A 27,694-nucleotide genomic window follows, 5' to 3' on the forward strand; every position below is an offset into this window, starting at 1 on the left:
ATCGCTGCGATCCCGCACCCATAGGAATGCATTGTTCCGCTTACTTCCCGCATGTGGCTGTGCCCACCATGTGGAAAGTAAGCAGAACATTTGCGGATGGTACCCATGGTCCAGAGGAGAGGAGACTATCCTCCGGGCTTTGGGTACTATATCCCTGTAAAAATTAGAATTTAAAATAAAAAAATATTGTTATTCTCACCTTCCGGCGTCCCGCGCAGCCTTCCCGCTTCTCTCCACGCTCTCGTTCCCAGTAATCCTTTGCGAAAATGCCCGCGATGACGTCCGTTCTCGCGGGATCGCGAAGTCTCGCGGTAATTCAAGATGACGTCGCGTGAACGACCGCGAGACATCACGATCCCGCGAGAACTGACGTCATCGCGGGCATTTTCGCAAAGGATTACTGGGAACGGCTGCGCGGGATGTCGGAAGGTAAGAATAACACCAGTTTTTATTTTTTTTTACATTTTATCTTTTACTACTGATGCTGCATAGGCAGCCTCAGTAGTAAAAAGTTGGTCACACCTGTCAAACACTATGTTTGACGAGTGTGACCAACCTGTCAATCAGTTCTCCAAGCGATGCTACAGATCGCTTGGAAAACGCTAGCATTTTGCAAGCTAAATACGCTTGCAAAATGCTAGTTTTTCCGCGGGAAAATCACGGGAATTTAAAATGCGATTTTCCCGCTAAATGGAATTCCGAAATTCTCGCGGTAATTTCCGCGAGAGTTACGGTACGTGTGACCTTAGCCTAAAGGAGAAAAATGTCCCGACAGTGTATCAATCATCTGAACAGATTCTGCTATGTGTGTGCTTCTTTTACACCAAAAGGCCAAGTAGGTCAATCACTCATGATATTAAAAAGATGTACCAGATGTACTTTAAGTGTACATTTAGTGATCAAGACAGAAGCTGGGCCCCTCATGTGATATGCTCAAGTTGTTCAAATGGTCTTTGTGACTGGTTGAACATGAGGAAAGTGACTATGCTATTTGCTGTTCCGATGATTTGGAGAGAACCCAAAAATCATAGTGATGGCTGCTACTTTTGTTTTGTCAAAGTGAAGGGCTTTTCTACAAAGAACAAACATAAGATTAATTACCCTGAACTTGAATCTGCGATTAGGCCAGTTCCACATGATGGTACCTTGCCAGATCCTGCACCACCGTTGTCTGGATTGGATGAAAATTAAGTAGAATATGAAGACTATGGAGCTGAGGCTACTGGCGAAGACATGGAGACCTCAAGTCAAGTTGAGTGTGTACCTGACGTAGCAGCCAGAACACTTTACTCAACATGAAATAAATGATCTCATCAGAAACCTACCATTGTCAAAGGATAAAGCTGAACTTCTTGCATCTAGGTGTAAACAGAAGAATCTTCTTCATGATGACGTCAAAGTGTGTTATTACCAAAACAGAAGTAACACAAGTTTTCACAGTTGATGGCCCAATGGTGTACTGTAACAATGTGAATGGCCTCTTTGAAGAACTGAATGAAGAGTATTTTGTTGCAGATTGGCGATTGTTTGACTCATCCCAGAGAAGTTTGAAAGCAGTGTTGCTTCACAATAGAAATATGAAACCATCAATCCCTATTGCTCACTCATGTCATCTAAAGGAAAGGCAAGAAAATCTGTCAGTTGTTTTGGATGCTATACAATATAAGCATCATCAATGGAATATCTGTGGAGATTTGAAAGTGATTTGTCTGCTAATGAGAATGCAAGGAGGTTTCACAAAGTATTGTTGCTTCTTGTGTTTATGGGACAGTAGAAATACAGTCGAGCATTATGTTCATCGTGATTGGGGACAGAGAAACATCTATGCTCCAGGTAGAGACAATGTTCAGCCTAATCCTTTAGTTGCTCCAACAAAAATCTTTCTTCCTCCACTACGTATACAGTTGGGATCGATTAAAAACTTTGTGAAAGCCATGGCAAAGACAAATTCACAAGGGTTCCAGTACATTTCACAGAAATTCTCCAACATTTCACCAGCAAAACTGAAGGAAGTCTTCAGATCAGAGAGCTTATGAGAGATGATGTGTTTGAAGGAACTCTAAATGATAAGGAATTGAGATCTTGGAAAAGCTTCAAGTGGATCTGTGAAAACTTCTCCAGAATATGTTGAAGGTGTTGAGGAACTGCTAAATGCATAGCAGTGTCTTGGATGTCGCATGTCTTTGAAAATGCACTTTTTGCATTCACATTTAGATTTCTTCCCTCAAAATCTTTGGGATGTAAGCGATGAACAAGGCGAGTGGTTACACCAGGACATTAACCCCTTAACGTCCAATGACAGACACAGTGCTTCATTGGACGCCTCCCCCTCATTGCCGGAGCCCGCACGTTTTCTGGGACATGACAGCTGATCTGATCAGCTGACATGTTCCCCTAATAGCCGCTGGTGAAATTGCGATTCATGCACGGCTGTTAACATGTTAAATGCCGCTGTCAAACTCTGACAGCGGCATTTAACATGGACGCGCTTCCTGCTCCCACCAGCGCCGGTGTCACATGACCGCAGGTCACCTATGGGTTGGCATGACAACCTGGGGTCAGGAGAAGACCCCTGTGGTTGTCATTGCTGATTACCTATGAGCGAAACCTAGTGGTCGACACTCATAGCAAGTGAGCACTCTGGGAAGAAGGGGAGAAAAAAATGAAAATGCAAAACCAAAAATACCCCTGGTCGCTAAGGGGTTAAAGTAATGGAACACCGCTACCAGGGTTTTTGGAGTGACTCAATGATGGCAGATTACAATTGGATGTTATATAGGGACAACCCTGAAAAATCATATCAATGACAGTCTAATGTCAAGTACTTTTAATTTCTGCTCATATTTTGGTTTTTATTTTGCGTGTGAAATTATTTTGGTTCAATAAAAACTGTTTTGTAAGGTGAAGAATTTTTTTTCTGATATGTACCGTATATACTCGCGTATAAGCCGAGATTTTCAGCCCATTTTTTTGGGCTGAAAGTCCCTCTCTCGGCTTATACGCGAGTCATATACGTCAGGGGGTCGGCGGGGGTGTCAGTCTCCTCTCCTCCGGACCGTGGGTACCATCCGCAAATGTTCTACTTACTTTTCGCATGGTGGGCACAGCAACATGCGGAAAGTAAGCAGAACAATGCATTCCTATGTGGGCGGAATCGCCGTGATTCCGCAAAATTAATGAGCATGCTGCGTATTTTTTCGCGATGCGATTCCGCCGCGGGAAGATCCGCAGCATTAGCACAGCATTGCGGAATCCCATAAGATTGCATGGGATGCTGTTTTTTTGCGTTTTCGCGGCAAAATTGCGTGTTAAAAATGCAACGTGTGAACACAGCCTTAGGGTGCAATTTTCCTACAGTGCTCCTACAGGCTAAATGAAGTATTACAAGTCTAAGGCTATGTGCAAACGGTGCAGATTCTGTGCAGTTCTGCAGCAGATTTGGCCCTGCAGAACTGCAGCAGAACTGCAAGTGATGTACAGTACCATTTAAGGCTATGTAAAACAAAAACCGCTGTGCACATGCTGCAGATTTTTCCGTGCAGATTTAAAACTGCAGCATGTCACTTCTTTTGTGCAGTTCTACAGCAGTTTTTCATCTGCTCCATCAGGCTATGTGCACACGGAGCTTTTTGGATCTGCGGATTTTGAAGTGAAAACCGCAGATAAATCCGCGGTTTTGCCTGCGGTTTTGCCCTGCGGTTTCACACCTCATAATGGATGAGGTGTGAAACTGCAGCGTTTCTGCACTAAAGAATTGACATGCTACGGATTGTAAACCGCAGCAAAACCGCGCGGAAAAATCCGCAGCATGGGCACTGCATTTTTTTTTTTTACATAGAAAATAAAGGTACTGTACAACGCAGCAAAATCTGCTGCGGACCCGCAGAGCCAAAACCGCTGCGGATCCGCAGCAGATTCCACATACCCTTATAGAAATCTGCAGGTGAAAACTGCAGGGGAAATCCGCACTAAATCTGCACTAAATCTGCAGGTAAAACGCAGGTCATTTTACATGCAGATTTAGCAAAACCTGCACGGAAAATTCCACAGCAGAATCCGCACCGTGTGCACATAGCCTTATACCCTCAGAGTGGAGAAACGTTATGCAGCTTTTCTATAGATGAATATGAAAAAATGTCTGTTCTTCATCAAGGAAGCAAAAAAGATCATTTTTATCCGTATTGCATCCATGTGTCATGCACAAATCTGTTTTTTTTTTCATCCATATGGCATTTGTTTTTTTACAAACCCAAACTTCTTATATTAATAATTGCAATTTATTTGTAAAAAAACAGATGATCTATGTGGGATCTGATTGTTTTGTTGGGCTGCCATAGACTTAAATGGGCGAGTCTTATCCGAAAAAAAAAATAAACAGAAGAGAATTGTTCATTCTGCAATTTTTATTTTTGCTCACATGAATCATAGAATCATAGAATCGTAGAGTTGGAAGGGACCTCCTGGGCCATCTGGTCCAACCCCCTGCTCAAAGCAGGATTCCCTAAATCATCCCAGTCAGATGTCTGTCCAGCTTCTGTTTGAAGACTTCCATTGAAGGAGAACTCACCACTTCTTGTGGCAGTCTGTTCCACTCATTGATCACTCTAACTGTCAAAAAGTTTTTTCTAATATCTAATCTGTGTCTCTTCTCATGAACACAGTCTGTGCAAAAAAAAAAAATCTATCATCTGAATAGCCCTATTAGATAACATTGGTCTGTGTGATATCTGATTTCACCGCAGACAGCGCATAATGCACTAGTCTGAATGAGCCCTTATCTTGGATAATAAATGACATTCATTTTGCATGCTGTTTTTCCATAATTTTAAAGGAAATAAATGAGATAAAGATGGCAGCGTGGTATGTGCTGATGTTTGGGAAATATGCAAAATACCTTTCCTTTGCTGCAAAGTGAGAATCTAGCATTCAGTCCTTCATTACTGTGTGCAATATTTGTGGCAAAGATGTAGAAATATTTATAATGATTCATAGATGACACAGTTCTGTCTACCAGAATTTCCCAGGTATAAAGCACGAACACTGTCAAAATTCCTGCAGTGTCTTGGCTAAAAATCCTTGTTCAAGGTCATAATGAGCCGACACCGAGTTTGCATTGCCCAACTGGAAACGTGTTCAGTCCTGCTGGGTCCTGTCGACAGTATCCGGCGACGGCTCCCGTGTCGTTGTGGTTGTGCTGAGTGTTAATACATCTGCAGCTAATGACATCTTGCACTTGGCAAACAGCACTTGAAACCCTAAGTGCAAAATCTGGTTAGACGGCAGCAAAAAACCTATAATTAAAACAAGTTCACCAGCTCAAACTGGTCTTTTAAGAGCCATGTAGCCCAGTGGCTCCTCTTAGATATGCTAATGTTCCTGAGGAATTTCTACGCTTCGCTGCCGGTCTGACTTGTAACATGTAACTGATCATGAGTGGAATTCCACCCAACTGAAAGCAAAAATAATATTCAGTTGTTTTCACTGTTTACGGTCTAAGATGGTATGAGGGAAAATGTAAGAGCAAAGGTACCTGGATGTTGGACAGTTTTTGGCCCCTTCAAGACCTCAGTAAGTCATTTTGAGTCACACAGAGTCCCTGCACTCAGCGAGCGGCATTGTGGTATCTTTGGCACCGCATCCACTGAATCATGCTGCCTATGAAATCAAGGGCACACCATGATATGACCCAATTCAAGTCTATCGGTGCCAAATGATGCCGCCGTACAACTTTGAGGTTCTCCTGCCCTCATTACTGGCCATTATGACCTTCAATACCCCATTTGCTAGCCACAATGCTCTCAGTTTCCTAATCCCAGCTTGGTATTTATTTATTTTACTCATTTATATAGTGTCATTAATTCCACAGCGCTTTACAGACATTATTGGCACTGTCCCCATTAGGGTCCACAATCAACAGTTAGGTCCATATATATTTGGACAGAAACAACATTTTTCTAATTTTGGTTCTAGACATTAACTCAATTAATTTTAAGCAAAACAATTCAGATGCAGTTGATGTTCAGACTTTCAGCTTTCATTTGAGGGTATCCACATTTAAATTGGATGAAGGGTTTAGGAGTTTCAGCTTCTTAACGTGTGCCACCCTGTTTTTAAAGGGACCAAAAGTAATTGGACAATTGACTCCAAGGCTATTTCATGAACAGGTGTGGTCAATCCCTTCGTTATGTCATTCTCAATTAAGCAGATAAAAGGCCTGTGTCAGGATCCTGACAGCGCCGGCGTACAGCCTCCGCTGAGCAGGGACTCACCCGCACTGTAGGGACCCCTGGGGACAGGAACAGCCGGGAAGTACAGATGCACAGGGCCTGAACGCAGAAGTTTAGCAAGCCGGCACAGGACCTACGGTTATGTGACTGCAAGGGGGCGGGGCTTAGCGTCCTGCTTTCAGAGAAAGTAGAAAACTCAGAGTCGGGCAAAACGGAGGTCATAGACAGTACGGGCAAACGAGGTACAGGAGGGATAAACAGACAGGAGGTCAGACAAAGCCAAAGGTCATACACAAGAGGGCGGTGCGGTACCAAAGGGACGAGCAGAGAGCAGTCGAGTCACAAGCAGAGAGTCATACACGAGAGAGCGGTGCGGTACAGGCAGAACTCGTAACAGGGACAGAACCGGATCACAACCAAACAAGCAACAAGTTATCAGGCACAAGGCACACGCATAAAAGAGGTCAACTAACTCAGCCGAGGGCAGGAGTATAATTGACACCGGACCTAGATCTAGTGCACATTAAGTAGCCGCCCTCTGCCAGAGAGAGGCAGAAATAATTAACCCCCTGTCTGACCAGGACGGGCCAAAGCGAAACCCCATCCTGGATCATGACAGCCTGGAGTTGATTTGAGGTGTGGTGCTTGCATTTGGAAGGTTTTGCTGTGAAGGAAACATGCAGTCAAAGGAGCTCTCCATGTCGGTGAAACAAGTTATCCTTAAGCTGCAAAAACAGAAAAAACCCATCCGAGAAATTGCTACAACATTAGGAGTGGCAAAATCTACAGTTTGGTACATCCTGAGAAAGAAAGAAAGCACTGGTGAACTCATCAATGCAAGAAGACCTGGGCGCCCACGGAAGACAACAATGGTGGATGATCGCAGAATAGTCTCCATGGTGAAGAGAAACCCCTTCACAACAGCCAACCAAGTGAACAACACTCTCCAGGAGGTAGGCATATCAATATCCAAATCTACCATAAAGAGAAGAATGCATGAAAGTAAATACAGAGGGTTCACTGCACGGTGCAAGCCACTCATAAGCATCAAGAATCAAAAGGCTAGACTGGACTTTGCTAAAAAACATCTAAAAAAGCCAGCACAGTTCTGGAAGAACATTCTTTGGACAGATGAAACCAAGATCATCCTCTACCAGAATGATGGAAAGAGAAAAGTATGGCGAAAGCGTGGTACAGCTCATGATCCAAAGCATACCACATTGTGACGGGAGTATTCTCCAGAGCAAGGAGGGACAACAGGCCTGGGAATAATCCAACAGATTTATTGACCAAAAAACAGGAACAACACGAAGGTAATTTGCAGAGTCCCAAAATAAGTCCACAGGAAACTGATTCGGGGGCACCTCCCGACAATCCTTGTGCCAGATCACAAAACCATAGTCCTTTAAGAGTCCCAGAAATCCACCACGATCACACAGAGGCCGAAGCTTCCTCAGACAGCCTCGTCCTTCTCTTTTAGCATCCAACTCACATCTGATCTTAAAGCAAGAATGTATTGTCAGGGCTCCTGGGATCAGTCCATCTGAAGGGGGGGTAGGGGTCACACCTACTATTCAATGGTTTGGTCCATCAGAAGATTCTAGAAATGTAAGGGCTCCACTTAGTCTACAGGATGTGTATTGTAGGTTATCTTCTGCTTAGGAAAACAATAGCCAAAGTTCCACTAGCTGTTGACACAAGCCTAAATTAGATTATGGTCCAGGTACATCACAAGACATTGCAAGTATTGGGGGAAGGAGACATGGTTAATTTACAGCAAATGAACCAGAGGAAAGTTAAATGACATATTATACAAAATACAGGACAGGGCAAGACTGCAAATCATGACACACATCATCTGTAAAACACGGCAGAGGGAGTGTGATGGCTTGGGCATGCATGGCTGCCAGTGGCACTGGGTCACTAGTGTTTATTGATGATGTGACACAGGACAGAAGCAGCCGAATGAATTCTGAGGTATTCAGAGCCATACTGTGTGCTCAGATCCAGCCAAATGCAGCCAAACTGATTGGTCGTCGTTTCATACTACAGATGGACAATGACCCAAAACATAAAGCCAAAGCAGCCCAGGAGTTTATTAAAGCAAAGAAGTGGAATATTCTTGAATGGCCAAGTCAGTCACCTGATCTCAACCCAATTGAGCATGCATTTCACTTGTTAAAGACTAAACTTCAGACAGAAAGGCCCACAAACAAACAGCAACTGAAAACCACCGCAGTGAAGGCCTGGCAGTGCATCAAAAATGAGGAAACACAGCGTCAGGTGGTGTCCATGAGTTCAAGACTTCAGGCAGTCATTGCCAACAAAGGGTTTTCAACCAAGTACTAGAAATGAACATTTTATTTAGAATTATTTAATCTGTCCAATTACTTTTGGTCCCTTTAAAAACAGGGTGGCACATGTTAAGGAGCTGAAACTCCTAAACCCTTCATCCAATTTTAATGTGGATACCCTCAAATGAAAGCTGACAGTCTGAACTTCAACTGCATCTGAATTGTTTTGTTTAAAATTCATCGTGGTAATGTCTAGAACCAAAATTAGAAAAATGTCTCTGTCCAAATATATATGGACCTAACTGTAGATTCTCTATCAGTATGCCTTTGGAATGTGGGAGGAAACTGGAGTACTCGGAGGAAACCCATGCAAATACGGGGAGAACATACAAACTCCTTGCAGATGTTGTCGTTAGTGGGATTTGAACCTAAGACCCCAGCGCTGCAAGGCTGCAGTGCTAACCACTGAGCCACAGTGCTTACCCATTAGGTTTCTAAAAAAAAATTTGACACCGTGGGATAAATTAATGGACCACAATCCTCATAGGGAATGGGTCTTTGACAGACGAGATGGGCTGGTCCTTTTCCCAGTTAGTTCTCTTTCCCTCCCTTTTCTCTTAGGCTATGTTCACACATTGCATTTTTTCATCTGCATTTTCTTTAATGCGGTAGTCACTGAAGCTGCGCAGACTCCCTTCCAGACCCATGTTGAACTCGGCAGCGTGGGAAAATGTTCCGAAACGTTCCCACGCTACTGAGTTCATGTCCAGTCAGGTGGGAAGGCTGCGCAGGCAGCTTTTCATTCATTCCACAGAGGTTTACAACTGGGGAGGTAGCATTAGCATCACTTCCGATTGTAAACTATTTAACCCCTTGAGATGGATTGCAGTGTGGAACTTGATTGTACGGCGGATAGGTATGGGATATTGTTGCTTTTTTATGTTTGATTTTTTACAGGAGAGCAGGGGCTTCAATTGGAGTGGGAGTTTGATAAAGATGGAAAAAATGTGTGTTTAATTGTTTCATTAAAAGACTTTATTCTTAATGTGTGTTTTTTCTAACCCTTTCATACTATTGGATTAATATGGATAGGTGTCTTATTGACACCTCTCCATTATTAACCGGGCTTAATGACCTTACAATACAAAGGTGACATTAACCCCTTATTACCCCATATGCCACCCACTACAGGGCAATGGGAAGAGAGAGGCTATGAGCCGGAAATGGCGCACCTTACAGATGTGCCTTTTCTGGGGTGGCTGGGGGCAGATGTTTTTAGCCGGGGTGGGCAATAACCATGGTCCCTCTCTAGGCTATTAATATCTGCCCTCAGTCACTGGCTTTCCCTCTCTGGCAGAGAAAATTGCCCGGGAGCACACCAGTTTTTTCTGTGAATTAATTATTTAATTTAACACCTACAGCTCCAATATTTTACACACACACACTACTAACATTATTGGTGAGGGACATATATAAATCTTACGGATATGCAATGGTTTACTGTATGTAAACCATGTCTCATATCCTGTCGGGTTCTGTAATGATTTTACAGAAGCCGACAATTGAATTATCACCTATTCAGCTATCTATATCTCTATGAAATCTTCTACATATATAATCACCAGATGGCCGCTATCACCGAATCCGCAAGGAACAGCCACTGCGCCTGCTCGCAGTTTGTGCTGCAAGAAAAAGCCTTAGCGCCTGCGTGGGGATTACCTCAGACAGCAGGAGGACAATTTTATATTACAGGAGGATTTATGTAAACTAGAAGCTTGGGCTGATAAATGGCAAATGAGCTTTAATGGGGATAAATGTAAGGTCATGCACTTGGGTAGAACGAACAAGATGTATAATTATGTGCTTAATTGTAAAACACTGGGCAAAACTGTCACTGAAAAAGACCTGGGTGTATGGGTGGACGACAAACTCACATTTAGTGGCCAGTGTCAGGCAGCTGCTGCAAAGGCAAAGGCAAAGAGGGGACTGGATGCCTTTCTTGAAAAGTATAATATTACAGGGTATATACACTAGTTTCCTTAGTGTTGCCTTGATCCAGGGAGCTAGTCTGATTGCCGTATGTGGAGTCGGGAAGGAATTTTTTTCCCCAATGTGAAGCTTACTGTTTGCCACATGGGGTTTTTTTGCCTTCCTCTGGATCAACATGTTAGGGCAAGTTAGGATAGGAATAGGATATGGGTTGAACTAGATGGACTTAAAGTCTCCCTTCAACCTTAATTACTATGTTACTATGTAGCAGTAAATTCCATTGTGGCCGCAAGGAACAGCAAAGCCTCTGCGCCTGCGTGGGGATTACCTCAGGCAGTAGTAAATTCTGACAGCCCCACATATACATCGTTTTTTTTAAAATAGCCACTGCGCCTGTGTGGGGATTACCTCAGGCAGCAGTCAATTTCGCCAGCCCTACATACACACCTTTTTTAAAAAAAATCTACATAACTACCGCATGTCCAACTAGCATTCATTGATGAAGGAATCTAACAGCAGTGCCACTTACTGAAGTGCAGGTTTTTACACACAACAAAGCTTCCTCAGTTCCCAGAAACAGGCTCTCATACCTGCCTGTACACATACAGTGCCTTGCAAAAGTATTCGGCCCCCTGGAACTTTTCAACCTTTTCCCACATATCATGCTTCAAACATAAAGATGCCAAATGTAAATTTTTGGTGAAGAATCAACAACAAGTGGAACATAATTGTGAAGTTGAACAAAATTTATTGGTTATTTTAAATTTTTGTAGAAATTCAAAAACTGAAAAGTGGGGCGTGCAATATTATTCGGCCCCTTTAACTTAATACTTTGTTGTGCCACCTTTTGCTGCGATTACAGCTGCAATTCGCTTGGGGTATGCCTCTATCAGTTTTGTACATCGAGAGACTGATATTCTTGCCCATTCTTCCTTGGCAAACAGCTCAAGCTCAGTAAGGTTTAATGGACAGCAGTTTTCAGCTCTTTCCACAGATTCTCGATTGGATTCAGGTCTCGACTTTGGCTTGGCCATTCTAACACCTGGATATGTTTATTTGTGAACCATTCCAATGTAGATTTTGCTTTATGTTTGGGATCATTGTCTTGTTGGAAGACAAATCTCCATCCCAGTCTCAGGTCTTTTGCATACTCCCAACAGGTTTTCTTCAAGAATGGTCCTGTATTTGGCTCCATCCATCTTCCCATCAATTTTAACCATCTTCCCTGTCCTTGCTGAAGAAAAGCAGGCCCAAACCATGATGCTGCCACCACCATGTTTGACAGTGGGGGTGGTGTGTTCAGGGTGATGAGCTGTGTTGCCTTTACGCCAAACATATCATTTGACATTGTTGCCAAAAAGTTTGATTTAGGTTTCATCTGACCAGAGCACCTTCTTCCACATGTTTGGTGTGACTCCCAGGTGGCTTGTTGCAAACTTTAAACAACACTTTTTATGGATATCTTTGAGAAATGGCTTTCTTCTGCCCACTCTTCCATAAAGGCCAGATTTGTGCAGAGTACGACTGATTGTTGTCCTATGGACAGACTGTCCCACCTCAGCTGTAGATCTCTGCAGTTCATCCAGAGTGATCATGGGCCTCTTGGCCGCATCTCTGATCAGTCTTCTCCTTGTTTGAGATGAAAGTTTAGAGGGACGGCCGGGTATTTGTAGATTTGCAGTGGTATGATACTCCTTCCATTTCAATATGATCACTTGCACAGTGCTCATTGGAATGTTTAAAGTTTGGAAATCATTTTGTATTCAAATCTGACTTTTATCTTCTCCACAACAGTATCACGGACCTGCCTGTTGTGTTCCTTGGTCTTCATGATGCTCTCTGTGCTTCAAACAGAACCCTGAGACTATCACAGAGCAGGTGCATTTATATGGAGACTTGATTACACACAGGTGGATTATATTTATCATCTTTAGTCATTTAGAACAACATTGGATCATTCAGAGATCCACAATGAACTTCTGGAGTGAGTTTGCTGCACTGAAAGTAAAGGGCAGGGCTGTGGAGTCGGAGTCATGGAGTCGGAGTTGGAGTCGGTATAAAATGGTCTGACTCCGACTCCTAAAATATATAATAAATTGGGTACAGTAGTTCAATGCAGAATGTGCTGAATATTTTTTCATAGGAATTTGGGAAAGTTATGAAATGTCCTATAAATGGCTGTTCTATTCCTGATCTAAGGCTACATTCACACACAGCGTTTTTCCTGCGTTTTTTGAGGATACGTTTTTCAGTTGCAAAAGCAGATCAGCTTTTTAAAAAACCTCATCACCTGAAAGGTTTTTGAGCTCATAGATAATGTTTTCAATAGCAAAAGCAGATTAGAAATCTGCTCTATCTATATATCTATTTATCCATATCTGTCTATCCATATCATATTTGTACCAAAAAGAATGAAAGCCGGATAGCACACAGACTAACACTCCTTTTTTTTAGCACCAGTCAGGTACACCTCATAGCTGCCCAAAAGGACGCCCAAGACAGGCATTGCTCGTCTTCAGTAACACATCAACATCAATTGATAGTTGGAATAAATAGACTGCATTCATCACCACATCTTCTTAAGGTGCAGGTTTTATTTTCAAGTGTAGGAGTGTGAATGAAGTATGAGGTTCTGCAGCAGCTGAGGTGTGCAGTATGAAATATGAAATTCTGCTGAACAGTATGAGGTTCTGCCCCCCCCGTGTTTGATCCTGGCTACGCCCATGGTGTGAATGTAGCCTGAGGATCTAGGCTTTATCTTAGCCGAGAAAAGTAATAGTGTGTGTGCGTATGTGTGTATATATATATATATATATATATATATATATATATATATACAGTGTACAGACCAAAAGTTTGGACACACCTTCTCAATCAAAGCGTTTTCTTTATTTTCATGACTATGAAAATTGTAGATTCACTCTGAAGGCATCAAAACTATGAATTAACACATGTGGAATTATATAATTAACAAAAAAGTGTGAAACAATTGAAAATACTGTATGTCTTATATTCTGAGTTCTTCAAAGTAGCCACCTTTTGCTTTGATTTCTGCTTTGCACACTCTTGGCATTCTCTTGATGAGCTTCAAGAGGTAGTCACCGGAAATGGTTTTCACTTCACAGGTGTGCCCTGTCAGGTTTAAAGGGAATCTGTCACCCTTTTTTTCCCCTATTAGCTGCCAGCATAGACATCGGGGGCTTATCTACAGCATTCTGTAATGCTGTAGATAAGCCTCCGATGTAACCTGAAAGAGAAGAAAAACACGTTATATTATATTCACGGAGGTGGGCGGTCTGGTCTGATGGGTGTTGCGGTCCGGTCCGGCGTCTCCTTTCTTCATGCGATGACGTCCTCTTCTCCCGTCCTGAAATGGCTCCGGCGCAGGCGCATTGCTCTGCCCTGTTGAGGGCAGAGCAGAATTCTGCAGTGCGCAGGCGCCAGACCTCTCCCGACGCCTGCGAACTGCAGGACTCTGCTCTGCCCTCAACAGGGCAGAGCAGTGCGCCGGAGCCATTACAGGACGGGAGAAGAGGACGTCATCGCATGAAGAAGGGAGGCGCCAGACGGGACGGCGACACCCATCGGACCGGACAGCCCACCTCCGTGAGTATAATATAACGTGTTTTTCTTCTCTTTCAGGTTACATCGGAGGCTTATCCTACAGCATTACAGAATGCTGTAGATAAGCCCCCGATGTCTATGCCGGCAGGTGAAAGGCCAAAAAAAGGGTGACAAATTCCCTTTAATAAGTGGGATTTCTTGCCTTATACCGTATTTTTCGGACTATAAGACGCACCAGACCATAAGACGCACCCCAATTTTCAGTAGGAAAATAGGGAGAAAAAAAATAGTGTGTCAAATGGGGGTCCGTCTTACAGTCCGAATTCAGCTTGCCTGGGAAGGGATCCGGCACAGGTGGAGAAGTAGTCACAGGGGTCATTCAGTGGTCTAGGCTCGTGCGGTGGCGGCTCTGTGCTGGGGCAGGTTGGTTGTGCTGGGGCTGGGGCAGCTGTGCTGAGGCAGGGGCAGCAGTGCTGGGGTTGGGGCAGCAGTGCTGGGGCAGCTGTGCTGGGGCAGGGGCAGTAGTGCTGGGGCAGGGGCAGCAGTGCTGGGGCAGCTGTGCTGGGGCAGGGGCAGCTGTGCTGGGGCAGGGGCAGCAGTGCTGGGGCTGGGGCAGCTGTGCTGAGGCAGGGGCAGCTGTGTTGGGGAAGCAGTGCTGGGGCAGATGTGCTGAGGCAGGGGCAGCTGTGCTGGGGCTGGGGTAGGTGGGCTCTGCGGTGGTGGCAGCGGGCGGCGCTCTGCGGTGCGGTGGTGGCAGCGGGCTGTGCTCCGGTGCAGGGGCGGCAGCTCGGCCGGCATTTCTTCGCAGCCCGGAGGCCTCCGCACTTCCCTTGCTGGCCGCCGCCATGTTGCGGTGGCCTCCGGGAGCATGAACGCCGGAAAGATGGCCGCCGGTCCGGGGACGGGATGCGCGGGATCAGATCTCGTCCCGAGATCTCGGGGGACGAGATTCAAATCTCGGCAATGAGATCTCGTCCCCCCGAGATCTCGGGACGAGATCTGAAACTGCGCATGCGCCGTCCCCGGACCGGCGGCCATCTTTCTGGCGTCCATGCTCCCTGAGGCCACCGCAACATGGCGGCGGCCAGCAAGGGAAGTGTGGAAGCCTCCGGGCTGCGAAGAAATGTCGGCGCAGCCGCCGCCCCTGCACCGGAGCACAGCCCGCTGCCACCACCGCACCGCAGAGCGCTGCCCGCTGCCACCACCGCACCGCAGAGCCCCGCCCGCTGCCACCAGCCACCAGGTTAGTACCATGTATTGCGACCATAAGACACACCCCCCACTTTCCCCCAAAATTTGGGGGGAAAAAAGTGCATCTTATGGTCGGAAAAATACGGTAAATTAGTTTGGGACCATCAGTTGTGTTGTGCAGAAGTCTGGTGGATACACAGGTGATAGTCCTACTGAATAGACTGTTAGAATTTGTATTATGGCAAGAAAAAGCAGCTGAGTAAAGAAAAACGAGTGGCCATCATTACTTAAAGAAATGAAGGTCAGTCAGTCCGAAAAATTGGGAAAACTTTGAAAGTGTCCCCAAGTGCATTGGCAAAAACCATCAAGCGCTACAAAGAAACTGGCTCACATGTGGACCGCCCCAGGAAAGGAAGACCAAGAGTCACCTCTGCTGCGGAGGATAAGTTCATCCTAGTCACCAGCCTCAGAAATCGCAGGTTAACAGCAGCTCAGATTAGAGACCAGGTGAATGCCACACAGAGTTCTAGCAGCAGACACATCTCTACAACAACTGTTAAGAGGAGACTTTGTGCAGCAGGCCTTCATGGTAAAATAGCTGCTAGGAAACCACTGCTAAGGACAGGCAACAAGCAGAAGAGACTTGTTTGGGCTAAAGAACACAAGAAATGGACATTAGACCAGTGGAAATCTGTGCTTTGGTCTGATGAGTCCAAATTTGAGATCTTTGGTTCCAACCACCGTGTCTTTGTGCGACGCAGAAAAGGTGAACGGATGGACTCTACATGCCTGGTTCCCACCGTGAAGCATGGAGGAGGAGGTGTGATGGTGTGGGGGTGCTTTGCTGGTGACACTGTTGGGGATTTATTTAAAATTGAAGGCATACTGAACCAGCATGGCTACCACAGCATCTTGCAGCGGCATGCTATTCCATCCGGTTTGTGTTTAGTTGGACCATCATTTATTTTTCAACAGGACATTGACCTCAAACACACCTTCAGGCTGTGTAAGGGCTATTTGACCAAGGAGAGTGATGGGGTGCTACGCCAGATGACCTGGCCTCCAGAATGAAGGCAACCTGGGATGAGTTGAACTGCAGAGTGAAGGCAAAAGGGCCAACAAGTGCTAAGCATCTCTGGGAACTCCTTCAAGACTGTTGGAAGACCATTTCCAGTGACTACCTCTTGAAGCTCATCAAGAGAATGCCAAGAGTGTGCAAAGCAGTAATCAAAGCAAAAGGTGGCTACTCTGAAGAACCTAGAATATAAGACATATTTTCAGTTGTTTCACACTTTTTTGTTAATTATATAATTCCATATGTGTTAATTCATTGTTTTGATGCCTTCAGAGTGAACCTACAATTTTCATAGTCATGAAAATAAAGAAAACTCTTTGAATGAGAAGGTGTGTCCAAACTTTGATCTGTACCGTATGTATGTAATCGATATTATACAGTGTATTACATATTTACAATTTATTACAGTTTTTTGTGTTCTAAAGTTGTATTCCAATAAATAGATATTATGTTCTATCTAAATATCTTGATTATTGTATCATAGAAATGATTAAATGTCTGATGTTCACATTGTACTACAATAAATTTTTCACTTAAATATAAGCAATATGTGGGAGTCGGAGTTGGAGTCGGAGTCGGTGTAAGGGAAATTGGGGAGTCGGAGTCGCAGGTTTGGCTTACCGACTCCACAGCCCTGGTAAAGGGGCCGAATAATATTGTACGCCCCACTTTTCAGGTTTTGAATTTCCAAAAAAATTTAAAATAACCAATAACAACAACTTCACAATTCTGTCCCACTTTTTGTTGATTCTTCACCAAAAATTTACATTTGGTATCTTTATGTTTGAAGCATGATATGTGGGAAAAGGTTGAAAAGTTCCAGGGAGCCGAATACTTTCGCAAGGCACTGTACCCGCAGCAGTGTCAACATGGCTTCTCATAAAAACACAGAAATGAACATGGAAAAAAAAAGGCTCAGGCACTACATTAACAGCAACGTTGTGCTAATAAAAACTGCATAAAACAATGTACCACCTCCAATTATAGTCACACAGCACACAAGAGAGACACAACATAGCGAACACCGCTCAAGAAACACTACACCAGATACCAAAATACAGCACACGACAAGGAAGAAACAGTGCACAAGGGGTATAAGACGTCAAATGACCCAAGACATACAATCCAAAAATACAGAGGAATGATATAAAACAGTTTAGTTGGAAAGCGCAATCAGTGTGAGACATGTCTGCTGCTCCTGTCAACACCACTAAGCATACACAGATTAATTAATTTCACCACACTCCCGATGCGATAGCATTGGGTCTTTTTCTAGAATAAGTATATATATATATATATATATATATATGTGTGTCAATGACATATATATATATTGTGAGGTAGCGCTGTCATTCTAGCAGGGGATCACTCGCTTGGCAGCGAATAAAACACATCCGGAATCGGGTTTTCATAAAACCATAACATAGTCCATACGGTTTATTCCTCCATCATAAACCCACAGCAGCAATATACAACAGCGTAGCGTCCATTACAGAGCTTCACTCTAGTTATCCTGTACTCATACAGGTTATGCAAATGTCCATGGCACAGGCTCTTCAGCCTCAGCGTTATCTCACCCGTCAGGGTTCCTCATGTGGCTTCACCATCCCGCACACGTTCGTTCCCTCCGGTGAACTCTCAGGCACACATTGCCATTGCTCACAGCCACTTCACATGCTGTGAGCCAGGAGACAACTCTCCTCGCGGGACCTTCCGCTCTGGATCAACCAGGTCCCTGCATTCAACCCATGTGACCTACCCTGGCCACCATATATGGTCCGTAGCCACGCCCACCGGGTCACATGGCTATGACCTCATCACAGGTCCTTCACACACTCACAATCTTTTACTATAGTGTACTAAACACACCCCCTTGGTGGGTTTGTAGGTAACTAGGATCGCCCGTCTCCCTAGTTACTTGGAGACTTCTCCCTGTCACATTGACACAGCACCTCGCAGTATCACTGCTGCTCAACACACGCATCAGTCTCCATCTCAAGGCCACCCACCTTGAGATACATAACGGTCCTTCCATATTCTGCCACTCATCCTCTCTCTGGGGACATCCACACAGCGCCCCCTAGCGGACACAGTGGTCATTACACCACAATATATATATATATATATATATATAGTATTTATATATATATATATATATATATATATATACACACACACACACCTATACTATGTGTATACATGTATTCTATCTATTCTATTTTAATCTGTCAGTGTGATTTTACAGTATAGCACACTGAATTGCCATATAATATGGGCGAGTAAAAAACAGATGATGGGAGCTGCCCCATAGATGAATACTGTCCCGAGTGCTAAGCGATTTTTTTCTCGCATAGCACTCGTCCGTATTTCTCTTTAGTGTGACGAAGGCCTAAGAGAAATGATCAGAACTTTGCTCTGGCAACTGCTGTTAACACCTGAAATGCGTCTCAATCTTTGCCATGCTGGTACTCCTGTGGCCAGGCTTCATAGGAGACTCTGATTTAGCCACATAATACAATACATTTATGCAGTAGTACGTAAAACAAGCAAAAGTTGTGATAAATGCCCCCCCCCACCCCAAAAAAAAACAAAAAAACAATGGAAATGTCAAAATTGCCATTTTTTGGTAGGGCCACCCTCAAAAAATGCAAAGAAAAAAAAGAAATCACAACATTCCATGAACCCTAAAATGATAGAACAAAGGAACCCACATATAGCTCCATTTACAGAACAATATAAAAAGCTACAAGTTTAAGAAAATGGCAACAACGAAAAACTATTTTTTTCCACTAATAGAAAGAAATAAAAAAAAAACTATACACCTTTGGCATCACCATAGTCAATTTGATCTGGAGAATCATGTTTCCAGGGAATTCTTAGTGCACAATCAACACTGTAAAAACAAAACCTCAAAGACAAATGGCGCTGCACTTATAGGGTTTTTTTCCCCATTCTCCACTACATTTTATATTAGGATGAATAGTGTCATTCAAATGAATCACTGAAATACTGCACGTATTTCTCTGCAGCTGAACGCTCTGATCTGAGTGCCGGCGGTAGTGCCGGGTATTGACGTAGAATCATAGAATCGTAGAGTTGAAAGGGACCTCCTGGTCCATCTCGTCCAACCCCCTGCTGAAAGCAGGATTCGCTAAATCATCCCAGACAGATGTCTGTCCAGCCTCTGTTTGAAGACTTCTATTGAAGGAGAACTCACCACCTCTAGTGGCAGCCTGTTCCACTCATTGATCACTCTAACTGTCAAAAAGTTTTTTCTAATATCTAATCTGTGTCTCCTCCCATTCAGTTTAATCCCATTGCTTCTAGTCTTTCCTTGTGCAAATGAGAATAAAGATGATCCTTCTGCAATGTGACAGTCCTTGAGATATTTGTAGACAGTTATTAAGTCTCCTCTCAGTCTTCTCTTTTGCAAGCTAAACATTCTCAAATCCTGCAACCTTTCCTCATAAGACAGGGTTTTCAGACCGGTCACCATTCTGGTCGCTCTTTTCTGAACTTGCTCCAGTTTGTTGATGTCTTTTTTAAAATGTGGCACCTAAAACTGTACACAGTATTCCAGATGAGGTCTGACCAAAGAGGAGTAGAGGGCAATAATGACTTCCCGTGATCTAGACTGTATGCTTCTGTTAATACATCCTAGAATTGCATTTGCTTTTTTGCTTCTGCATCACACTGTTGACTCATATTCAGTCTGTGATCTATTAGTATACCCAAGTCTTTTCCACATGTGCTGTTGCTTAGCCTTATTCCTCCCATTCTGTAAATGCTTTTTTCATTTTTATTGCCCAGATGTAGTACTTTGCATTTTTCCCTGTTAAAAACCATTCTGTTAGTTGCTGCCCACTGCTCCAGTTTATTTATATATTTTTGAATCTTCTCTCTCTTTTCTCTAGTATTAGCTATCCCTCTTAGTTTTGTGTCATCAGCTTACCCTCAATTCCTTCATCTAAATCATAGTAACATAGTTGTGAAGGCTGAAGGAAGACCTTATGTCCATCTAGTTCAGCCTATTTTTAGTGCTGCTGTTCTGCATTGTTGATCTTGGGGAAGGCAAAAAACCCACAGAGTAGAAGTCAATTTTCTCCATAGGGAAAAAAATTCCTTCCCCTAAGCTGGGTCAACCATCTACCTATAATATTCTGTTATTCGTAACCTTCTATACTGTTACTTACAAGAAAAGCATCCATTCCTTTCTTAAATTCATTCAGTGAGTTGGCCATCACCACTTCCTCAGGAAGAGAATTCCAGAGCCTCACTGCTCTTACCGTGAAGAACCCTCTTCTATGCTGGTGCAGAAATTGTCTTTCCTCCAAACGAAGAGAATGCCCCCTTGTTCTTGTCACAGTCCTTGGTACAAACAGTTCATTGGAGAGATCTGTGTATTGCCCTCTGATATACTTGTACATATATATTAGGCCTCCCCTAAGTCTTCTCTTTTCTAGAGTAAATAGAACTAATTTTGATAACCTTTCTGGGTATTGTAGTGAACCAACTCCATTTATCATTTTAGTAGCCCACCTTTGGACCCTTTCAAGTTCAGTAATGTCTTTCTTGAGCACCGGTGTCCAAAATTGCACACAATACTCCAAGTGTGGTCTGACGAGTGATTTGTACAGAGGGAGAATTATGTTTTCATCTCGTGTCCCCAGACCTCTTCTAATGCATCCCATGGCCCTATTTGCTTTGGTGGCAGCTGCCTGACACTGGACACTCCAATTTAGCTTCTTATTGACTAAGATGCCTAAGTCTTTTTCCATGTCTGATTTCCCCAGCAGTTTCCCATTTAGTAAGTAATTGTAGCATCTGTTTCTCCTTCCCATGTGCATAACCTGACACTTATCTGTGTTAAACCTCATTTGCCATTTTTCAGCCCAATTCTCCAATTTACTCAAATCTATCTGTAGTTGCAAACTGTCCTCCTTTGTGTTAACTACCTTACATAGTTTTGTATCATCTGCAAATACTGATATTTTACTGTGTAAGCCATCCACTAGATAATTAATAAATAAATAGTAGGGGGCCCAATACAGAACCCTGTGGTACCCCACTAGTAACCCTGGCCCAATCTGAGTGTGCACCATTAATAACCACTCTTTGTTTTCTATCACTAAGCCAGCTACCTACCCATCTACACACATTTTCCCCTAGCCCAAGCTTTCTCATCTTACTTACCAATATTTTATGTGGGACAGTGTCAAATGCTTTAGAGAAGTCGAGATAAATGACATCCAATGCTTCTCCTTGGTCCATTTGAGAGCTTACATCCTCATAGAAGCTGATCAGGTTAGTTTGACAGGAGCAATTCTTCATAAATCCGTGTTGATATGGAGTTAAACATTTATTAACATTGAGATATTCCATAATGGTATCCCTTAGAAAACCTTCAAATATTTTACCCACAACAGATGTTAAGCTTACCGGCCTATAGTTTCCAGGTTCCCTTTTACACCCCTTTTTGAATATTGGTACCACATTTGCTTGCCGCCAATCAAAAGGAACAGACCCTATTTCTATAGAGTCTTTAAATATAAGGAATAGAGGCCTGTCTATCACATTACTTAACTCCCTTAATACCCGAGGGTGAATGCCATCAGGGCCTGGTGATTTGTCAATTTTAATCTTACTAAGGCGGTTCTGCACTTCTTCCTGGGTTAGGCAGGTAATACTTAATGGGGAGTTTACATTATCACTCTGCATTTCCCCTGGCAAATCCTTTTCCTGTGTGAAAACTGTTGAGAAAAAAGTATTTAAAACATTTGCTTTTCCCACATCGCTCTCTATGATTTCACCGTCATTTATCATTGATAAAGATGTTGAACAATACAGGGCCCAGGACAGAGCCCTGTGATACCCCACTTCAGACATTCTTCCAACTGGATGTGCAGCCATTTACGACCACTCTCTGGGTCCGATCACTAAGCCAGTTATGAATCCACCTAACAGTTGCCTTGTCCATTCCATACTTAGTAATTTTTTCAATAAGGATTGTATGAGATACTTTGTCAAATGCTTTGCTGAAGTCAAGATATACTATATCTACAGCATTTCCTTGATCCACCCAATCAGTGATTCCGTCATAGAAGGAAATTAAGTTAGTCTGACATGACTTATTAGTTACAAACCCATGCTGACTCTGTTTAATCACTTCATTCACGTGCATGACGCGTGTGAGTTTCTCACATGTGAGTATGAGCCCTAAAGGATGGTTACAGGACATGTGAACGTAACCTTAGACACTATTTAGCTAATGGAAGTAGCTGCTCTCTATTTCACAACATCCTCCGATACTGCAGTATTGTGGTCTGTAGTAGGGGGACATAAGGACAAGGCTGAGATGCACTATTTACACTAAGTGAACAAATATTTTAGCAGTAGGTTAGTGCTCCAACAACAGTGTTATCTATGAACTGCTCAAACATCAACCAGACTATACTGGGGCAGAGCAACACAGAGGGGCCCTGTGCAAGAGCAGTATTCGTGATGTCACAGCAGCTCCCCCGACTGTAATGTGTGATGTCATAGCAGCTTGTCTGACTACATATGTGATGTCACAGCAGCTTGTCTCACTACATATGTGATGTCACAGCAACTCACCTGACTACATATGTGATGTCACAACCACTAATATGTGATGTCACAGTAGCTCACTTGACTACATATGTGATGTCGCAGCAACTCACCTGACTGTAATATGTGATGTTTTGCCTCTACTATGTGACGTAACAGCAGCTTACCAAACTGTAATTTGTGATGTCACAGCAGCTCACCTGACTGAACCTAGTGTGTGAGATCACAGCTCCTTATCTGAGAGAAATGCAGTTGCAATATCAAAGCAATGATAGAAACAGTTGTAACGTCAAAATAGTTCACTGAGAATAACCTACTTGTGACGCATGCAATTTATGGGCAACGATAGCAAGTAATATCAGTGTCCCAGCTTGGTTTCTCTGAAGAAAACACATTTGTGATGTCATGGGAGCTAATTATCTTGTGATGTCACATCATCTTATCCAATTCTTATCTCAATTGACAGAAAGACAGTGATAATGTCACAGCCTCTTACTCAAAGGAAATACACTTGTGATGTCATAACAGTTCACCGGACTGACACCTATATGTGATGTCATACCTGCTTACCTGATGGAAACCCACTTGTGATGTCAGAAATTCTTACCTGATGGAAACCCACTTGTGGAATCAAAGCAGCTCAAATCATAGAAACACAGCTTTGATGTCACACCAGTCTGCCAAACTAAAATCCACTTGTGATGTCATAGCGCCTTACCTGACACAGATCTGTGATGTCATAGCGCCTTACCTAATACTAATAGATCTGTGATGACATAGCGCCTTACCTGATACTAATAGATCTGTGATGTCATAGCACCTTACCTGATACTAATAGATCTGTGATGACATAGCGCCTTACCTGATACTAACAGATCTGTGATGACATAGCGCCTTACCTGATACTAACAGATCTGTGATGTCATAGCGCCTTACCTGATACTAACAGATCTGTGATGACATAGCGCCTTACCTGATACTAATAGATCTGTGATGTCATAGCGCCTTACCTGATACTAACAGATCAGTGATGTCATAGCACCTTACCTGATACTAACAGATCTGTGATAACATAGCGCCTTACCTGATACTAACAGATCTGTGATGTCATAGCGCCTTACCTGATACTAACAGATCTGTGATGACATAGTGCCTTACCTGATACTAACAGATCTGTGATGACATAGCACCTTACCTGATACTAACAGATCTGTGATGTCATAGCGCCTTACCTGATACTAACAGATCTGTGATGTCATTGCACCTTACCTGATACTAACAGATCTGTGATGACATAGCACCTTACCTGATACTAACAGATCTGTGATGTCATAGCGCCTTACCTGATACTAACAGATCTGTGATGACATAGCGCCTTACCTGATACTAACAGATCTGTGATGTCATAGCGCCTTACCTGATACTAACAGATCTGTGATGACATAGCACCTTACCTGATACTAACAGATCTGTGATGTCATAGCGCCTTACCTGATACTAACAGATCTGTGATGACATAGTGCCTTACCTGATACTAATAGATCTGTGATGTCATAGCGCCTTACCTGATACTAACAGATCTGTGATGACATAGTGCCTTACCTGATACTAACAGATCTGTGATGTCATAGCACCTTACCTGATACTAACAGATCTGTGATAACATAGCGCCTTACCTGATACTAACAGATCTGTGATGTCATAGCACCTTACCTGATACTAACAGATCTGTGATGACATAGCGCCTTACCTGATGCTAACAGATCTGTGATGTCATAGCGCCTTTCCTCATACTAACAGATCTGTGATGACATAGCACCTTACCTGATACTAACAGATCTGTGATGTCATAGCGCCTTACCTGATACTAACAGATCTGTGATGACATAGCGCCTTACCTCATACTAACAGATCTGTGATGACATAGCACCTTACCTGATACTAACAGATCTGTGATGTCATAGCACCTTACCTGATACTAACAGATCTGTGATGACATAGCGCCTTACCTGATACTAATAGATCTGTGATGTCATAGCGCCTTACCTGATACTAACAGATCTGTGATGACATAGTGTCTTACCTGATACTAACAGATCTGTGATGTCATAGCGCCTTACCTCATACTAACAGATCTGTGATGACATAGCGCCTTACCTGATACTAACATCTGTGATGTCATAGCGCCTTACCTGATACTAACAGATCTGTGATTACATAGCACCTTACCTCATACTAACAGATCTGTGATGACATAGCACCTTACCTGATACTAACAGATCTGTGATGTCATAGCGCCTTACCTGATACTAACAGATCTGTGATGACATAGCGTCTTACCTGATACTAATAGATCTGTGATGTCCTAGCGCCTTACCTGATACTAACAGATCTGTGATGACATAGCGCCTTACCTCATACTAACAGATCTGTGATGACATAGCACCTTACCTGATACTAACAGATCTGTGATGTCATAGCGCCTTACCTGATACTAACAGATCTGTGATGACATAGCACCTTACCTGATACTAACAGATCTGTGATTTCATAGCGCCTTACCTGATACTAACAGATCTGTGATGACATAGCGCCTTACCTCATACTAACAGATCTGTGATGACATAGCACCTTACCTGATACTAACAGATCTGTGATGTCATAGCGCCTTACCTGATACTAACAGATCTGTGATGACATAGCGCCTTACCTGATACTAATAGATCTGTGATGTCATAGCGCCTTACCTGATACTAACAGATCTGTGATGTCATAGCACCTTATCTGATACTAACAGATCTTTGATGTCATAGCGCCTTACCTGATACTAATAGATCTGTGATGACATAGCGCCTTACCTGATACTAACAGATCTGTGATGACATAGCGCCTTACCTGATACTAACAGATCTGTGATGACATAGCGTCTTACCTGATACTAATAGATCTGTGATGTCCTAGCGCCTTACCTCATACTAACAGATCTGTGATGACATAGCACCTTACCTGATACTAACAGATCTGTGATGTCATAGCGCCTTACCTGATACTAACAGATCTGTGATGACATAGCGCCTTACCTGATACTAATAGATCTGTGATGTCATAGCGCCTTACCTGATACTAACAGATCTGTGATGTCATAGCACCTTATCTGATACTAACAGATCTTTGATGTCATAGCGCCTTACCTGATACTAATAGATCTGTGATGACATAGCGCCTTACCTGATACTAACAGATCTGTGATGTCATAGCGCCTTACCTGATACTAACAGATCTGTGATGTCATAGCGCCTTACCTGATACTAACAGATCTGTGATTACATTATGCCTTACCTGATACTAACAGATCTGTGATGTCATAGCGCCTTACCTGATACTAACAGATCTGTGATGACATAGCGTCTTACCTGATACTAATAGATCTGTGATGTCATAGCGCCTTACCTGATACTAACAGATCTGTGATGTCATAGCGCCTTACCTGATACTAACATATTTGATGTCATAGCGCCTTACCTGATACTAACAGATCTGTGATGTCATAGCGCCTTACCTGATACTAACATATTTGATGTCATAGCGCCTTACCTCATACTAACAGATCTGTGATGTCATAGCGCCTTACCTGATACTAACAGATCTGTGATGTCATAGCACCTTACCTGATACTAACAGATCTGTGATGACATAGCGCCTTACCTGATGCTAACAGATCTGTGATGTCATAGCACCTTACCTCATACTAACAGATCTGTGATGACATAGCACCTTACCTGATACTAACAGATCTGTGATGTCATAGCGCCTTACCTGATACTAACAGATCTGTGATGACATAGCGCCTTACCTGATACTAACAGATCTGTGATGACATAGCGCCTTACCTGATACTAATAGATCTGTGATGTCATAGCACCTTATCTGATACTAACAGATCTTTGATGTCATAGCGCCTTACCTGATACTAACAGATCTGTGATGACATAGCGCCTTACCTGATACTAATAGATCTGTGATGTCATAGCGCCTTACCTGATACTAACAGATCTGTGATGTCATAGCACCTTACCTGATACTAACAGATCTGTGATGTCATAGCGCCTTACCTGATACTAACAGATCTGTGATGTCATAGCGCCTTACCTGATACTAACAGATCTGTGATGTCATAGCGCCTTACCTGATACTAACAGATCTGTGATGTCATAGCACCTTACCTGATACTAACAGATCTGTGATGTCATAGCGCCTTACCTGATTCTAACAGATCTGTGATGTCATAGCACCTTACCTGATACTAACAGATCTGTGATGTCATAGCGCCTTACCTGATACTAACAGATCTGTGATGTCATAGCGTCTTACCTGATACTAACAGATCTGTGATGTCATAGCGCCTTACCTGATACTAACAGATCTGTGATGTCATAGCGTCTTACCTGATACTAACAGATCTGTGATGTCATAGCGTCTTACCTGATACTAACAGATCTGTGATGTCATAGCGCCTTACCTGATACTAACAGATCTGTGATGTCATAGCGCCTTACCTGATACTAACAGATCTGTGATGTCATAGCGCCTTACCTGATACTAACAGATCTGTGATGTCATAGCTCCTTACCTGATACTAACAGATCTGTGATGTCATAGCTCCTTACCTAATACTAACAGATCTGTGATGTCATAGCTCCTTACCTAATACTAACAGATCTGTGATGTCATAGCACCTTACCTGATACTAACAGATCTGTGATGTC

General features: G+C 43.2%; 1 protein-coding gene across 1 annotated transcript in view; it reads left to right on the forward strand.

The window, feature by feature from the left end:
- Positions 1–27,694, forward strand: part of FRY (FRY microtubule binding protein) — a 546,108-nt gene that overhangs the window by 174,528 nt on the left and 343,886 nt on the right. The gene's annotated exons all lie outside the window — the stretch shown is intronic.

Source organism: Dendrobates tinctorius, unplaced genomic scaffold (genome assembly GCF_039654945.1).
Source record: "Dendrobates tinctorius isolate UK_male_01 unplaced genomic scaffold, ASM3965494v1 ptg000075l, whole genome shotgun sequence".
NCBI lineage: Eukaryota > Metazoa > Chordata > Amphibia > Anura > Dendrobatidae > Dendrobates > Dendrobates tinctorius.